Source organism: Pleurodeles waltl, chromosome 4_2 (genome assembly GCF_031143425.1).
Source record: "Pleurodeles waltl isolate 20211129_DDA chromosome 4_2, aPleWal1.hap1.20221129, whole genome shotgun sequence".
NCBI lineage: Eukaryota > Metazoa > Chordata > Amphibia > Caudata > Salamandridae > Pleurodeles > Pleurodeles waltl.
The window spans coordinates 38,948,304-38,967,833 of NC_090443.1; positions in this window are offsets into that span (position 1 = coordinate 38,948,304).

Below are 19,530 nucleotides of genomic sequence, written 5' to 3' on the forward strand. Positions count from 1 at the left end.
CCATGGTGCTTGCACTTTACTCAGCCAGGTTCAGGTTGGGGGTTCGGTCCCTTCCCCGACCCCACAGGCACACACCCGAAGGGGGACCACACAGCACACTCAGGGACAGTGGCGAAACGTGGTAGGATCTGCAAAAGAAAAAAGTATGACTTTTCTTGCAAATAACATTTGTCATTTGAAATGTACCCTTCCTCTGTTCCCTGTTTTATAATCAGCAGGACGTTTTTGGGGCCCTTTATTATAATTTCTGCAGGTTCTGGAGGGTCATCTGGGGCTTCAACCCAGACCTCAGCACTGAGGTTTTTATCTGCTGAGCCACAGCTTCCCTTTTCTTGCATTGTCAGAAGGGCTGGGGCTTACTCCTTCCTTACCAAACTTCCATTCACTGCACTTTTGACAAGTTGGGCCATTCTGTCTCCAATTCGTATGAATGAATCAGATTCTTTTCTAGTTATCAGCATAATTTTGATTTCTCCTTGGTAATTTGCAGCAATCGCTCCCCCTAAAACCTGATCAATTTGCCATTTCTGTTCTGGTAACCTTCCTCTGCCCAACTGCTCTGTGACTGCTTGTGGGACAGATTGCTCTTGTGCGTGCTGCACGGTTTTTATCAAATCTAGGGGAATGTGCATCTCACTCCTCTCTGCCCACCTGTAAGTCGCTTTTCTCCCAGCTGTTCACATTTCTGGTGCACCCACTTAGCCATCACCACTAAGTCAGAATTCTGGGTGAACACTTCTCTCTCTGAATTTTTCTCATTAACATCTGCAAGGGAATTGAACCAGTTATGCACAAGCCATGTGGAAAACCAAACGGCTAAACCATTGGCAATGAACCAAGAATCAGTGTAAAAATGACACATCTCACGCAACTCTTGCTTTAAAATGTGACACACATTGTACAACACTGTTCCTTCTCCTGTGCCAGAAAACATTTCAGTCAATAAATCATTAGTCAAACAAACATGCTTTTCATCCTCAGTGGACACAAATTCAAATGGTGCACTCAATTTCACTGGTGACTCTTTTACCTGTGCTACTGTAGCCCTGTCTTGCATGTACCAGATCCAATGTATGATCCTAGCTAGGGGCACTCTTTTCTTCCCCTGTTCCTGATTTACATGTAAATCAGTGTTTCCCTCTTGCACTGTGCAAAAACCTAAAGTCTGAATTATTTCATTTGCCAAATCACAAGCGCGCAGGTGCATATAATTTTTCCTAGTGACCATATACCAAAGTGTTAGGATTTCACTCAGATGAGGGCTATTCTGTTTCCAAAAATCAAACAAGCAAATGAAACTCGGTGTCTCTTGCTTAGTGCAAACATTAAGAAACTCTAAAATCTTTTGTTTTACTTGTGCATTTTGCGATGGTAACTCGTAAATCAAATTCTGAGCTCCGTTCTCTGTGTTATCAGTTAAGGAATGCACTTCGACTGCCAAAAAACCTGGCTCACACGGAGGCTCAGACTGTCTCACAACAGTCTTAACCCCCTCATTACTGGAATGGGAAAAGACAGATTCTTCTAAAACAGCATTTTTATACATTTCAGCATTATCTTGCATTAATGTATTCTGGCTAATTTGCTCACCTAAATTCTTATTTTCATGTTCTAACTGCCTACATCTCTCCTGCATTTTTCTGTAAGCAGATAAAAGTATCCAAACCCTTCTGTCAAAAACAAAAGGATCATCATTGCTTCCAAAAGGCACATTTTCTAAATATGCTTTATCACAACCAGAAAACATGTTTCTCACAGCACCATCAGGCAGTTTAACTACACATGCATTTTCAAACATGGTCTGCCGTGCTTCTGTAATTCTCCAAACAACAAAAAACAATTACACTTTTAAATTGTGCACGTAGAAATCTATAATTCGGCCCCACTTCTGGTACCAAAATGTTCTGCGTTCCTACTTATCTCGTTATAGAGCTTACAGAACCTCTCTGGAATGCACTTCTGAGTTCAAAGAAGACCTTTATTGTTGTTAATTCTTTCCCACCCACAAGTTCTTGAGAGACGAACTAATAGATTTCAAGCACACGTTCAAAAGAGTAAAAGTAGTCGGAGCAATGAAAACAAAATATATCACAGTACTTCTCAGTTGCAATGTACACAGCATAAAGATGATATATTCAAAGCAAAGCATAAAAATTAAATTCATCACCGTTTGAGCAAGGCGGCAGGGCCTAACTCAGCTTCATCTTTCTGGGGTCTGCAAGTTGATGACTCCGGTCAACTGCGAGAAAGAGATTATCTACCCAAACGGGAGACTGGCAACTGGCGCCTAGTTCCAGCCTGAAGTCAAGCAGATTCGAATCTAACTCACTGTAGCCCCGAGTAATCAATACAAAAGCGTGCCCCCTCCTCTCAGACTCGGGAAAACTACGCAAGCCTTTGGAGTCTGGCCAGATCTCCTAGACTTCTCCTCCTCCCAAGCCTGAGCAGAAAGGAAAGCACCAAATGTACTCTCTCTTATCAGGTCTAGCCTGGTGTGAAGAAAAACAGCTTGGTTCATCTTGTGGAAAAACATAGCTTGGAAAAATACAGCTTGGATTCTCAACTGCAATGTCTAACTCCACGTTAAAGGCAATAGGCAGCTAACCTAAATATGAACTGTAATGTCTAATATCATGTCAAAGCCAATAGGCAGCTGAGCTGAATACAAAATGTAATGTCTAATATCATGTCAAAGCCAATAGGCAGCTAAACTGAATACAAAATGTAATGTCTAATATCATGTCAAAGCCAATAGGCAGCTGAACTGAACAAAACACACAGGTGGTCATTCCAACCGCCGCCCGCCAAACTTACGCCGCCACTTGGCCGCTCCGCGGTCAAAAGACCGCGGGGGCCACTCAGACTTTCCCGCTGGGCCGGCGGGTGCCCGCCAAGGGAGCGCCCGCCGGCCCAGCGGGAAAGACCCTGCAACACAGAAGCCGGCTCCGAATGGAGCCAGCGGTGTTGCAGGGGTGCGAAGGGTGCAGTTGCACCCGTCGAGATTTTCACTGTCTGCTATGCAGACAGTGAAAATCATGCTGGGGCCCTGTTAGGGGGCCCCTTCACTGCCCATGCCAGTGGCATGGGCAGTGCAGGGGCCCCCAGGGGCCCCATGACACCCGTTCCCACCATCCTGTTCCTGGCGGTAAAAACCGCCAGAAACAGGCTGGCGGGAAGGGGGTCGGAATCAAGCAGCGCCGCCATGGAGGTTCAGCCCAGCCAGGGGAAATCCGGCGGGAAACCGCCAGATCCCCTTTTCTGACCGCGGCTTTACCGCCGCAGTCAGAATGGGCAGGAAAGCACCGCCAGCCTGTTGGCGGTGCTTTCCGTCGTTCACTGCCCTGGCGGGTTTTACCGCCAGGGTCGGAATGACCCCCACAATGTGCTACTGGTGAACATTGAGCAACTAATATGCGCAGTGGTGAAACACAAAGTCATTGGTCAAACACAATTAATAGCATCACAAGGGGGGATACCTGTGGGCTGGCGGATAGCTGACATCAGGTCTGGCTCCAATTGGGCACACAGTTCTTGGATTGAGGCCCGACCAAGTGTGTAGGTTAGGATAATGTGTCTGTCCTCTATTGTCGCAAGGTCCACCAGGGGTCTGTACACAGGAGGATGTCGTCATTTCATATTCAGCCTCAGCGGTTGAAGCCTATGGAAGAAAACGGTGAGGAGAGGGTCATATTCACACATCTATTGCACTAATGATGATTTTTTTCCTTAACAGAACCAGTATATGAATCCGACAGTCAGTTGCTGTGCCAGTGTCTGCTGTGACGCAGTTAGGTGCCATGCCTTGTGCCCCCCTGAAATGGCAGCTGCCTGACCTGTGAGGAGGGACAAGTGGAAATGAGGTAATTCCGCTGGCATTGTGTGCCGTCGCAGTAGGCGGTCGAAGACCGCGGCACAACTTCACATTGGTTATCATTGGACCCTATGGGTTCCAGGAGCCAATGGCGATGTACTCCGGCGAAGACGGTATGCACCGCCGTGAACATGACCGTCATTTTCTATCTCTTCACTCACTTGCTACCTGACCTTCAACAGGAGAGGACCTACACTGCAAATGCTGCTGTGCCCTGTGTCTGGAAGAGACAATGGCTCATGTGTCTGGGGAAAGGACCCCTGCCTTCACTGTGGAGGAGTTGGAGAAACTGGTGGATGGGGTCCTACCCCAGTACACGTTACGCTACAGTCCTCCAGACAAACAGGTAAGTACACTGTGAGCATGTTGCGTGGGCCATGAATGTATGGAGTGCTGTGTGTGTAAGCCACATGTAGGGGGGGAAGAGGGGTCCTGTGCAGAGTGCTGCATGTATGGTGGTCAATGTATGTGCGTAAAGGGGTTGGGAGAGATATGGTGGGCCATGAGTATGACAGTCCGGATGGTATGACTAATCCTTTTTCTGCTGTCTTTTCCCTGCAGGTCAGCACCCACCAGAAAAAGGGTATTTGTCGTGCCATCGCCAAGGAGGTGTGGACCCTGGTGGTCTTTGACAGGCAGAGTCCCCACTGCCGCAAAAGGTGGGAGGACCTGCGCTGCTGGCCAAAGAAGGCGGCAGAGGCCCAGCTGGGGCTGGCCTTCCAACAAGGAAGGGGTGCCCGTCGCACCATGACCCCCCTGATGTTCCGCATCCTGGTGGTGGCCTATCTGGAGCTGGATGTGCGCTTGAAGGCATCACAGCAGCCACAACGGGGTGAGTACAGATTCTGAATCCTGACTTTGCGCGCGTTAAGAGTTACCTGGGTCAGGGATGTGGGCTATGGGTGCCCCTAGGCCAGGGCAAAGATGGCAGGGTAGGTCCCTTGTTGGGAAGTCTCTGAAGCACTCCTACCCCAATAGTGTTAGTGGGCATCTACTACTGGGCAGGGTCCTGTGGGTTTCAAGTGTGCAGCTAATGGCGGTAGGCATTGTACCCCATGGGTTGGTGACAATCTTAGTAACTGGTAGTGCATGGTTCCTGCTTCCTGTGTGTTGTGTGCGCCAACTGTAGTGGTGTTGCTGGCATTGACCAAGTGTATCCTCTGTCTCCCCCCCTTTTTGTTTTGTTACCCTGTCCTTGTGTGCATTAGCATCATCTGGCGGCGGAACAGAGGCACCGGCGACGGAAGGAGCTGCATCCCACATGGTCCTGGAGGTCGAATCCACCGAGGGTGAGGGAACCAGTGGGACGGAGGGCGAGGGGAGCACCATGACGGGGACAGGAGGGGAGACCACAGACAGTGACTCCTCCTCCGATGGAAGCTCCCTGGCGGTGGTGGACACCTCTGTGCCCACCCCAAGAGCAGGTACAGCCGCCACCCCCCCTACCAGCACCGCCCTCTCAGCAGCCCCTCAGCGTGTTTCCCGTGCCCGCTCACCCAGGAGGGTGGGCATCTCTTTCGCCCCAGACACCTCAAGCCCTGCCCCCGTCAGCCCTGCTGCCCTCAGTGAGGAGGCTATTGACCTCCTGAGATCCCTCACTGTTGGGCAGTCAACCATACTGAATGCCATCCAGGGTGTCGAGAGGCATTTGGAACAAACAAATGCATACCTGGATGGCATTCACTCTGGCGTGGTGGCCCAACAGAGAACATTTCAGACTCTGGCCTCAGCACTGATGGCAGCCCTTGTACCTGTCTCTAGCCTCCCCCCTCCAACTTCCTCTACCCAGACCCAACCCCCTCAACCCCAGCCTATACCAAGCACACCCTCAGACTAGCATTCACCCAAATCAACACCCAGAAGTGTCTCAGGCAAACACAGGCACCACACTTCATCTCACAGGCACTCACACAAGCATCATCCCCATGCAGACACACCAACATCCTCTGCCTCCACTGTGTCCCCCTCCTCCTCATTGTTCACCTCCCTCCCAGTAGCATCACCACTCACACCTGCATGCACTACATCCTCATCCACTACCTCCATCACCAGCACGCCCATCACAACACACCCTTCACGGGCAGTCACCACCCCCACATCCATGCACACATCCACTGTGTCCTCTCCCAGTGTGTCTGTGACCCCTCCTCACAAAGTACACAAACGCAAGCACCCAACCACCCAACAGCCATCCACCTCACAAGAGCATCCAGCCCATGCACCTGCATGCAAACTCAGCAGATAGACACCTCCCAAACCCTCTCCCTCTTCCCACCCCATTGTCTCTAAGAAGCTTTTCCTGGAAAACATTGACCTCTTAACCTACCTCTCCCCCCCGTCCTTCCCCTCGGGCCACTGTGTCCAGAACCCAGGCCGGCACCTCAGCCACCAAGGTGACGTCCGTTGTGGTACCTGAAACTCACAGAGGCTCAATGGGGGCACCCGTCAGCCCAGCCAGTGTGCCACCAACCCCTGCAAAAGGCAAAACCATTCCACCACCTGCCAAGGTGAAGAGGGGGACAGCATGCAGCAAGGGCAAGGAGCACGAACCACCCAGCAAGGCCTCCTCAAAAACTCCAGCTGCCAGAGCCAAGGTCACACCACCATCTGCCAAGGTGATGAAGGGGCAGAAAACAGCAGGCAAGGCACTTCAGCCATCGGAGGCTGCAGGTGAAGGCCTGGTGGCTACCAGCACAACCACCAGCCCTGCCACCTGCACTGTGTCCAGCACCACCATCAGCCCCGCCGTTAGCACTGTCACCTGCACTGCTACCTGCACCACCGTTAGCACCACTACTGTCAGCAGCAGCAGCCCCAGTAGGCAGCCATCCGAGGCTGCAGGAGAAGGGCTGGAGCCTCCCTTCATCACTGACAGCACCGGCACCTGCACCACAGCTAGCACCGCCACCTGCACCGCCGCTAGCACTGCTGCAGGCCCTGCCACAAGCACCGCCACCTGCACCTCTTACAGTAGGACCACTACCAGCAGCAGCAGCCCCAGTGGATAGCCGTCCAAGCCTGCAGGAGAAGGGCTGGAGCCTCCCACCACCACTGGCAGCACCACCACCAGCACCAGCACTACCACCAGTTTGCAGCCTTGGCCGCCAAAGGATGGAGTCTAGCCCTGCCTCCATGGACTATCATGCAACCTGTTCCCTGCAAATCTCGTGCCTCAGACACCCCTCCAGAACCAGTGGAGAAAGACATCCACTCACCCTATCCTTGGCAGGATAAAGCACACTGGGCACAAGGCACCCTCCAGAACCAGTTGAGATAGACATCCACTCACCCTATCCTTGGCAGGATGAAGCACACTGGGCACAAGGCTCCCTCCAGAACCAGTGGAAATATGCATCCACTCACCCTATCCTTGGCAGGATGAAGCACACTGGTCACAAGACCCCATCCAGAACCAGTGGAGATAGGCATCCACTCACCCTATCATTGGCAGGATGAAGCTCACTGGGCACAAAGCCCCGTCCAGGACCAGTGGAGTAAGCCATCCACTTGGAAAACTGTGGCCTTGCGCTCCCCAGGACCAAGCAGTGGGCAAACCACCCACTTGAGACACTTGTGAGACTGTGACTTTGCACTCCCCAGGACCAAGCAGTGGGCAAACCACCCACTAGAGAGACTGTGGCCTTGCACTCCCCAGGACCAAGCAGTGGGCATGGAGCTCCCTTGAGGAGCAGTGGCGTTATTCCATCTTCCGGCTGAGGTGCCCCGCCCTTACCCATCCCCCTGAGGTGCCTGTGTGTTTTCTACCTGATGCCCCTGCAGTGTTCTCTCCGTATTGATGAGAAGTCAAGTGTGGGTTTGGCCCATGATTTTTGGCCCAGTGGCCCACGGACATTTTGAATGGACAATGTACCGTCTTATGTACATATTGTATATTTTTGTATATACTGTTTTTCTATTTATTACGTATATCTGCCTATTTCTAAAATATCACTATCTAACTCAATTCCTTTTGTCCTTGCGTTCTTCCAGGGGTTACGGGGTGTAAATGTAATGTTGATGCATATGTTTGTGTGTATGCTGTTGTGGGTGAGGGTGGAGGTGGGGGTATTGTGTGTTGCGTGTGTGTGTCACTCTCTTTTTCCTCCCCCATCCCCTGTGTACTAGGTGCAGTACTCGCCGTGGTCGTCGCCGCCGCCTTTCGTATTCCTGGTAGATGAGGAGGTAGACCAGCATGGGCAGGGCCTGCAGCTCAGGCTTCATGGCGTCCTGGTTCTTCGTTGAGTGTCGAGAGGTGAGTGGTTTCCCTTCCAAGTCCTGTTTCCTCCGTGCTTTTGATGGCGTTGGTACTGCCCCGGAAAAGCTGGCGGATTGGCGGGTTGTGATGGGGTGGGCGGTACATTGTCTTCTGCCTGTCTGTTGGTGGTTACCGCTGCGGTGTTTGTTGCTACCGCCGTGGCAGTCAGAGTGTTAAAGTGGCCTGCCTTGTTGGCGGTTTCCTCCGTGGTCATGATCCCCTGTTGGCGGTATTACCGCCGCTTTAACACCGACCGCCAGGGTTGTAATGAGGGCCTATGTCTTTTATTGACACTGTAAATTCATTACATCATGATGATTAAAATGTTGAAATTATGGCTAAAAACAAAGAGGAAACACGTTTTTAAAAGTACAGAAAATAGTGGTGGAGTTTGGAGGTCTAGTAACTACCTTGTGCTTGCAAGTATACTGCTGTTGCACGTACCACTATTTGAATTACCTAGTGTGTGATTTACTAATCTACAAAGTTTCTGTGTTTCATTGCTTAGTTTAGGAGGAGAGAGCAGGGTCATGCCATACTTACTACTACATGGCGCTGCAGCTCTCTTCCCCAGTGCTGGTGCTCTTTCCGGATACCTAGCACCACACACTCACCTTTGCATCATGGTGCAGAGGTGTGTGCGTGATGCGTACAGAACTGTAAGTGTCCTCTTCCAACTAGAAGTGTCCTCTTCAACAGAAAATACAAGGCTTAGTTACACTTTATGCAAGCTGTACAGTGTAGTACACATGCGAAGTGTGAAAAGCTAGGTGAAATAAAATAATTTCTTCTCAGTGCTTGCATAGCGAGGTGTTATTTTTGGAACAAACTTCTGTCTACCACTATTAGAAGATAGGGCTTTGCATCAAAAACAATGGATGGCACTTTGAGAATGGCCATGTACCACCATCGAGATGACCCCTTGATGCAAAGTCACACAAATTAGCACAAAGCATTACTTGCATTACTTTAAAGCTAATTTTCTGAGCGCACCATTATGCTGAAAGTGTATACTTGCCAACTCTTTGCATTGATTAGCGTCACTTTTTGTGAAATCTACCCCATACTGTCAATAATTGTGGTAACTCCCATCCTCCATACCATTAGGCAATATTTCCCCTTTTTTGTGGCTTAATGAACTGAAAATAGCACCCTTACTTAGTGCATCACTAGAACATAGCATATTTACTGCATTCGTCCACAAGTGCTCACTTTCTGTAAACAGGCCTTTAAATGTTGGTCTTATCTTGTCACATTTGCTGTGCATTCAAAGACACTGGTCAAATGCCAGGCTCTGTCTTCCGAGGGAGCTTAGTGTTTATTTTTCTTTCTCTGACTTCAAAGTGAGAGGATTTATGTGACAATCTAGGGGCGTGAAAGAAAAGGTGTTTTCTAGCACACAACACAATTAAGATGTCTGCAAATTAGCTTTTTAAATATTTCAGGCTATGGTCCTCATTACGAACTTGGCGATTTGGCCTGCCATGCCCGCAGTGGCAGCTGAAGCCGCCAGCCGGCATGGCGCGCCAAACTGCCATATTTTGAACATGGTGAGGGCCGCCAGTGGCAGCCCTCACCCACCGCCAGGCTCCCGCCGTCAGGCAGCCTGGCATCGAGTTGAAACACCATCCGCCAGGGTGGCGGCGCTACCCTGTGGATAATGTTTCATTTCCCACCAGCCTTTTCCTGATGGAATATCCCGCCAGGAAAAGGCTGGCAGAGGAGGTGCCCCAGGGCACCCCTGGGGGCCCCTGCACTGTCCATGCAGTTTGCATGGGCAGTGCAGGGGACCCGGTGCAGAGCCCCGTAGATCTGCGCGATGGGTGCAACTGCAACCTGCCGCACAGAGGCATTTATGGAGCCGCCGTCAATGTCCCGGCCAAACATTTCTGTGAGCCGGCAGGCGGAAGTAATGTTCATTATTTGGCCGGCGGGGTTTCGGGGTGTCTGGCGGTCAGTGTTTTGACCGCCAGCATGAACACAGCGGTTGTTTCCGCCGTGTTCATAATGACCACCTATATCAGAATTAGAAAAGCACAAATTAGGCAAATTGTTTGTACTTCTGAAGTGTGAAGGAAACAAATATTTTAATACCATCAACACAAAGCAATGCAGTAGGTGATGCCATTCCCATCCACTATTGTTTGTGTGCTGTATAATCTTACAGAAAAACTGCACACCTGTAAGTAATGGTCATTTACATTGAAAATGTGTTGTCTGTAATCACACTCTTATTGTTTGTGTGCTGTATCATTTTATCAGTAAAACTGAATGTATGTGCAAATGTAATGTTTTTTTCGATTGAAACTTTGTGGTCTGGAGTGATAGCACACCATGATTGACACACTCTATGCAACTCCACTTTATTACACTCTACTCTATGCCACTCTATGGCCATTCACTCTAGAACACTCTACAACACTCCACCCTATGACACTCCACACCAATCCATGCCCTTTTATGCCACTCCACTGTACTCCACTTTATGCCATTCTACTCCACTTTACACCACTCTATGCCACTCTATACCACTCTACTCCCTTCTACTCCACTCTACTCTGCTTTACACCACTTTACTTCCTTCATTCTGTGCCACTCTACGCCACGCCAGGCTTCTCCACTCTATGCCACTCCACTCTATCCTACTCTACTCTACAACACTGCATTCTATAAAACTCCATTCTATGACACTCCAATCCAAAATACTCCACTCCATGACACTCTTCTCCATTCCACTCAATGCCACTCCACAGTGCAACAAACACTCTACTTGACACTATGAAACTTAATTCTATGACGCTCTGCTCCATTTCACTCTACTCCTCTCTACACTACATCACTTTACTGTACTCCACCTTACCCCACTCTACAGCACAACACTCTATGACACTCTAGGCCACTCCACTCCACGACACTCCACTCTATGACACTCTACACCATTCCACTGTCCTCCACCCTACTACCCTCCACACCAGGCTACTGTACTTCACTCTATGCCAATCCATTCTATGGCAATATGCCACTCCACTCTACAACTCTATGACACTGCACAACGTCACTCTAGGCCACTCTATGCCACTCCACTCTAAGCCACTTCACTCCATGACACTAAATTCTATGCCACTCCATGCCACTTCACCCTAGTACACTCCAGGCTATGCCACTTCACTCTTTGGCACTTTATTTCACTGTACGCTATGCCACTCCACTTTACTCCACTCTACTCCACTCCAAGACACATTATTCCACTCTTTCACACTGTACCCCAGTCTCGTTGCACCAATCTATGACACTCCAATCTATGTTTCTCCAGTCCACGACAATCCACTCTATGAGTCTCTAATCCACTCCATTCTACTCCACTCCATGCCACTTAATGCCACTCCACTCTATGACATTCTACACCACTCTGCAGAACTTAGCTCTAGGCCACTCTACATCACAACATTCCACAGCACTCTATGCCACTCCATGCTACTCCTCTCTACACCACTCCACTCCAGCCCAGTACACTCTCCAACACTCTACTCTGTGACACTCCATTTGACACCACTCCATTATAATCCACTCCACTCTACAACACTCCACTCTGACACTCAACTCTATGACACCCTACTCCATTCCATTCTACTGTATTCTATGCCGCTCCACAATAGGACACTCTACTCCAGTCTACGAAACTTCACACTGTGACATTCCACTCTATGACATTCAACTCTATGACATTCTAACCATACCATTCTACTCCACTGTACATCACTCCGCTCTACTCTACGTCACTCTATGTCACTCCACTCTATGGCCCTCTAGGCTACTCCACTCTATGACATTCTATGCCACTCCATTCTATGCCACTCTACACCACTCTATACCATGCTGCACCATTCCACTCTACTGCACTCCATGCCACTCTACTCAGCTCTACACTCCACACACTCTGTGCTTTGCAACTTCACTCTATAACACTTTACTCCAGGCTATGCTACATCACTATACTCTACTCCACTCCGCGCCACTCCAATCCACAACTCTCTGTTCCATTATATAACACTTTACTCTACTCTACATCATGCCACTCTATGACATTCCACTCTACAACCCTCCACTCTACATCACACCATTCTATGACACTCTACTCCATTCCACTCCACTCTTTGCCATTATGTACCACTATACTCTATGATGCTCTATGCCACTCCACACTACTTAACTCTAGGCCACTCAACTCAAGTCTACACCACTCTACTCCACTCTACACTACTCTCCTCCATTCTGCGCCACTCCATGACACTACTCCACTCTACAAAACTCTACTCCACTCTATGGCACTCCACATCACTTTACTCCACTCTATGCCATTCCACTTTATAACACTCTGCAGCACTCTACTAATCTCTACAACACTCTACTTCACTATATGCCCCTCCATGTCTCTCTACTCCACTCTATGCAATTCCTTCTATGCCACTTTACTCCACTCTGCATCACTCTACTCTAGTCCAGTTTACTTTATGAAACACTACTCCATTCTACTCCACTCTATACCACTCCACTTTATGAGACTGTACTCCACTCTGCGCACTTCCTCTCTATGCCACTCTACTCTACACCACTCTACTTTACTGTACTCTACTCCACGACACTCCACAACACTCCATTCTACTCCACAGCACTCCAATCTAGTCCACAACACTTCACAACACTCCACTCTGACACTCCATGAGACTCCACTGTGCACCATGGCACTCCACTCTACTCCACAACACTCCACTCTACACCACACCAATCTGTGACACTCTACTCCACTCTACGCCTCTCCACTCTACCTCTGCACTCTCAACTCCTCCACTGTATGCAACTCTACTCCATTCTACACCACTGTACTCCGCTCTACTCCACGACACTCCAATACTCTCCACAATACTCCTTGCTACTCTGCAGCACTCCAATCCACTCCATGACATTCGAGTCTCCTCTATGACACTCCACTTCACTATATGGCACTCCACTCCACTCTACTGCACGACACTACATTCTAATCTATAGCACTCTACTCTACAACACTCCAATGTACGACACTCCACAGCACTACACTCCATGCCACTCCACAACACTCTACGCCACGCTCTGACGCGGCGTCTCTTTCTGGCCTTGCGGGTGGAACGCGCTACTGATATTCGGAGCGCCGTTCCCCGCGTTTTTTGACTATGCTTTCTGGGAAGCATATATTTCGCTCCCGGTCGCGCTACACTTACTTGTAGCCTTTTTTCTTCTTTTGTTGCTGGTGGTGGGTTTTTTGTTGTCCTTTTGCCTGTCTCTATCCATGTTGTGTCCATCTTGTCTTCTTCGTGTTTTTGTCCCAGCATGCTCTGTTTTTCTTTTATACTACTTCCTTTTTCCTATACTGGTCTATGGGCTTTTCCCAATCCAAGATGGTGTTACTTCCCTTTCCTGTGATGTCACTTCCCTTTTCTCAGTATATAAGTCAGTCAGTCTTGCTCCTTGCATTGCAAACACTTCCTTCTGGTTGTTCTGTTCGCTCCTGTTCTTTGTTCCTGCTTTTTGCCTTGGGAGATTTTTGCCTGTTCTTTGTTCCTGCTTTTGCCTTGGGAGATTTTTGCCTGATCTTTGTTCCTGCTTTTGCCTTGGGATATTTTTGCCTGTTCCTTTTTTCCTGCCTTTTACCCTGGATATTGCCTATTTTTGTTTCCTGTTGTCAAGTCCTGTTTTTTCTTGTTTTCCTTCAGGAGTTCCTGTTGGAGGTTTTTTCCCCAGTGTTGGGTTTTTTTCCCTCTGGGACTCCTTCTGGAGGGTACGGTCTGCTTTGGCGTGGCCTGTCAAGGAGTATCCAGGACCTGTAGAAGACTTGGTGTATTCGCCAATCCGAAATCCAAAGGTGAGAAGTCCAGCGCAGTACGTGACACTCCACTCCTCTCCACAGCACGCTCCTCTATGCCACTAACTTGTAGCCATTCTGAACAGCAGTCACACTGCTGTACAAAATGGATCAAAACAGATTGTCAAATCAAATAGCTTGTGCATAGGCGCGATCTCTTGGCTTTGCCAATGCTTGATTTTGCCTAATATTCTGCTGGTTTTTAGGAGGCCTGGGCAAGCCAGGCCAAGTCCTGACCCATTGTAGCTAAGAATTATATTACCTGACAGTCATTTCCGGAAGTGAGCCTCGTGAAGTGTGAGAGCTAAATTGCTGGTTCTTTTCTGTGCAGCATCCACCCAACATACTATTTTCATAAGAAAGTGAAAGAAGAAGTGCATAGGGGAACAGAAGGTAGTGACTGCAGACATTACTTTTAGCTTAATCCTCACTTCAAACAACATTCAGGACCACAGGGCCGCCTGAACAGAAGCGTAACTGTAGTACACCAGGCCTCCCTATGGCAAAGTCATCAGGGGAATGGATGTCACTTAGGCACCCAATGTGTAAAATCAATGTGTGCCCTAGCACAGCTAGAAGATCGCCCAGTCCTGCTACAGAATTTGTATATGAAATTTTGCTAGTAATTTAATGATGTGGATCAAGTAGTCACACATCAGATGGAATAACATGAAGTCTACTGCTTCTATGTCAGTTGTGTTATGACACTGAGCCCACCAATCCCAGGCTCTCTTTATTTAATATGATGTGCTTCAAAGATTGATTTTATCATCTGTTTGTCTTGTTGTGAAGCAGTGTTTTAACTATCACCTGTGTCAGTTCAGCTTTTTGCCTCCAACATAATCACCCTCTCTCTGGGACACAGAGGAGCCTATTTGGGGACTCCATCCCCCATTCATCCATGTACCAGGAGGCGCACTTGCAGTTTGCTGCTGCTAGGGACCGGGCTGCCCTTCTTAGGAGGTCATAATCGCTTTTGCAGTCCTGCAGAGCAGGACACAGAGGAGGCTGTTTAAGTGATATTCTGCCTCAGTGGACATTGATAACATTTGGGGAACCCATCCCCGTCCATCCACGTGCCAGGAGGTGCGCCTGCAGTTTGCTGCTGCCAGGGGCTGGGGCTATCCTTCCTACATGCTCATAAGCCCTTTTTTAATGCTGCAGCGAGGTGTAGTGTCGGCGGTTGCCAGCACCGAGAGCGAACAAATTACCAAGCACACGTTTGGCTGGAGTTCATTTGTGGCAAGGTGTGGCTGATGGACGACACGCTCCTGTTCCGGCCTCTGATCACATACACGCGTCGCATCTGGCCACATCCCGGACCATGATTTTATTTATGCATACTCCCCCACGACCAGGGCAGACGATACCAGGCAACCAAAAAGGGGGGAAACACAGTAGCAACTTTTATTAACACCATTCCCTCCAGTCTCCTTGCTAATGGTAGTGTCCGGTGACCAGTTACATCACTGGCGTATGACACTACATTCCTCCTAAAAATCAAAACAAGATACTTAGACCACATGAAATCGAGTTACACATCCAACATGTGATCGTCTAGTCTCACTGTTGGGGCTGGGATCCTGCGCAAATGGTACCTTGTGCCCTCCGACCTTCCTGGGCCAGTGTTGTGACTTGAGCCACTCAATGGGATAGCATCTTGAGCGGGAATCTGTGAGATGTCATCTGACACCTCGGGACTAGTCTCACCACCAGCGTCTCCATCAGGTAGGGACAGCAAGGCATCATCTGTTACTGGCAGATCTGGCTCTCGCAGGATGCCTTCTGAAGGATGAAATCTCTTAAATAGACATATGTTGCGGATCACAACATCAGCGCCACATTGGGCCACTACAGAAGATCCATTCCGAAGTATGATTGTCCAGGGAACAGGGTCAAAAGGCATGCGGAATTTACTGCCTGCGGACAGCTCCTTCAGCAGCACCTTATCACCAACTTTGAGGTCTGAGGGTACAGCCTGTCGTCGGCAACTTGCGTAGCAATTTGTAGCAGATCGTCGCTCTTGGACTTGGTCGAGATCTATCAAAGTGGGGACCAGTGATGTGGGATGGGGTCAGCCACTGCCCTCCCAAATACCACATGTCCAGGAGCTCGACTAGTCGTGAAGTGGGGAGTCTGGCGACAGTTTAGCAAAAACGAATATATGGCATAATTACTGGTTTGGCCACTAGCATGAGCAATGCGTATTACTTTATTTAAGATACTCTAATGAAGTGCTCAACTTCACCGTTGGCCTGGGGCCACCGTGGAGTGATCCACCGATGTCGGATACCAGCACTTTCAAAATACCCCGCCATTTCTCGACTCTGAAAAGGAGGGCTATTGTCAGTCTTGATTTCAGAGATGAGATCATGAGTGGCCATGATTTTCTCAATGCGGGGTATCACCACTTCGGCTGTGAGAGCATGTATGATCTCTACTTCTGGGCATTTTGAAAAGTCGTCGATCATGACCATAGTGTGGCGGCCATCTGGGAGGCTTCCAAAGGCAAGACTCGCTGATACCCATGGTGCCCCGGGACTGGGCTCGGTTTCAACTGGAGCTGGTGGCTGGGTACTCCGGATGCTTGGCACCACTCACATGACCTCACCCCACTTTCTACTTGTTCATCTATGAGGGGAAACCATACTTTGGACCTCAGATGGCTCTTGGTCTTGACCATGCCTTGGTGACCATTGTGAGCTAACTGCACTACTCTGGCGGTGAGAGATGTCGGTATTACTAGCCTGCACCTTGTGAGAAGACATCCATCTGCATCCACCGTTAGTTCATCCCGAACATTGTACAAGCTTCCTCGAATACGTTGGGAAACAGAAGTTAGGGTTGGCAGCTGTTTGTTCACTACGTACCACTGGTTGGTCTGGATTGCTTTCAATGTCTTCTGGAGGCATTCATCACTGGCTGTAGCTTGGACTATCTCACTCACAGATAGGGGTAATGGCCTGAAATGGTCTGAGATGTATTTGACATACTCTTCCATTACTTGTGCGTCATGTACTTCACTGTCTGAGGCTGCTCGGGGTGTCTCAACAGATAATCTGCAGGATTATCAGACCCAAAGCAATACTCCAATTGACATCTGTAGTCCTGTAATTGGAGAATCGATTTCTCTATCCTAAGAGGGGGCTTTGAGGCTGTACCGTTGAAAAGGGGTATGAGGAGTTTGTGGTCAGTTGTTACTATGAAGGGGCGACCATATACATAAATTTGTAAATGTCTACAGCCCCAGTGCACAGCAATGAAGTTACACACTCAAGATAACGCCCTGCTCACCCATTGGAAGCTTGGCACAAGTAGTCAGGCTTATCTCAAAGGCAATGTATAATGTATTTGTACCAACACACATAGTAATACAGTAAAAACACTACAAAATTAACACCACACCAGTTTAGAAACAATAGGTAATATTTATTGAAATCAAACAAGATCAAAACAACAAAAAATCCAAATATACACAAGTTAAGATATGGATTTTCAAAAGAATGAGTCTTACTCCATTAAAAACAATGGAAACGTTGATTTTACACAAAGTACCTGGTTTGCGTCAGAAATAAAGGTGCACAGGTGAGCTTGCGTCGGAAAAGTCAGTGGTGCATCGATTCCTTACTCACAAGTGAGGCTGTGTGTCATTGCATCTCTGGTCGGGTAGGCGATATGTCATTTTTCTACCCCACAAGAGAGCGATGTGACGATTTCCAGACAGGGCACCTCTGATTCACACAAGTTCACTATGACTTTGTTGCCCAGCGACGATGCGTGAGAAATCCGGTCCCACGTGTTAGAGAACCACGCTGCATGGGATTAGCATCGACATCAACAGTCTCAAACGGGTATTGCGTTGTTTTTCCAGCCGTGATGCATCGATCTCCCAGCCGAGATGCAGGTGGAGTGTCGATTCTAGCCGCGAAGCTGGTGGCACATCCTTTTTCAGCTGCGTTGCGGGTGATGCGTCTAAAATGTCCCCGCACGGGGTTCCGTGCGTGGTTTTCAGTCCTTGTTCTGCCAACTTCACCTTTCAAGGCCCCAGGGACTGGATGGGCCACCACTTGGCAGAGCAGGAGTCTTCAAAACAGGACACAAGTTAAGTCCAAGCCCTAGGAAATTCTTCCCAAGAAGGAATGCACAAAAAAGTCCAGTCTTTGTCCCCTTTGACAGGCAGAAGCAACAACTGCAGGTTAGCCCAACAAAGCACAGTCACAGGCAGGGGCAGCACTTCTCCTCAGCTCTTCAGCTTTTCTCCTTGGTAGAGGTTCCTCTTGAATCCAGGCGTGATCTAAAAATCTGGGATTTTGGGTCCATTACTTATACCCCCTTCTGCTTTTGAAGTAGCCAAACTTCAAAGGAAAGTCTTTCTTGTTTACAGGACCCTGCATTGCCCAGGCCAGACATCAGACACACACCTGGGGGTTGAAGATTGCATTGTGTGAGGACAGGCATAGCCCATTCAGGTGTACATGACCACTCCTCCCTCCACTCGAGTCCAGATGGCTCATCTGGATATGCAGGTTGTACCCCAGCTCCCTTTGTGTCACTGTCTAGAGGGGATTCACAAACAGCCCAACTGCCAGTCTGACCCAGACAGGCAATCCAAAAGCAGGCAGAGTCACAGAATTGTTAAAGCAAGAAAAGCCCCCCTTTCTAAAAGTGGCATTTTCAAACTAACAATCTAAAAACCACCTTTACTAAAATATGTTTTTTTTAAATTGTGAGTTCAGAGACCCCAAACGCTATATTTTCATATGCTCTCAAGGGAAACTGCACTTTAAGGATATTTAAAGGCACCCCCCATGTTAACCTATAAGAGAGATAGGCCTTGCACCAGTGAAAACTGAATTTAACAGTATTTCACTGTTAGGACATATAAAACACATCAGTATATGTCCCACCTTTTATAAACACTGCACCCTGCCCATGGGGATACCTAGGGCCTACCTTAGGGGTGCCTTACATGCATGAAAAGGGAAGGTTTAGGCCTGGCAAGTGGGTACACTTGCAAGGTCAAATTAGTAGCTTAAAAATGCACACACAGACTCTGCAGTGGCAGGTCTGAGACATGTTTACAGGGCTACTCATGTGGGTGGCACAATCAGTGCTGCAGGCCCACTAGTAGCATTTGATTTACAGGCCCTAGGCACCTGAATTGCACTTTACTAGGGACTTGATAGTAAATAAAAAATGGCAATTATGGAAAAAACAATTACACATAGAATTTCACATAGGGAGGACTTGTACTTTCCCACTGGTCAGCAGTGTTAAAGTGCTCAGAGTAACAAAAACAGCAAAAACAGAGTCCAGCACACAGCAACAACCTGAGAAGCAGAGGCAAAAAGTTAGGAGAGAGGCACCAAGGATGCCAGGTCTAACACATGCCCCCCCCCCAGCTGAAAGTGGACTACCCAACCTCATGGGAGCTCTCATCACTAAAGCGGAAGAATCTGGACAGACCATCAGCATTGGTGTGTTCTGTTCCACCGTAAAGTCCATCCC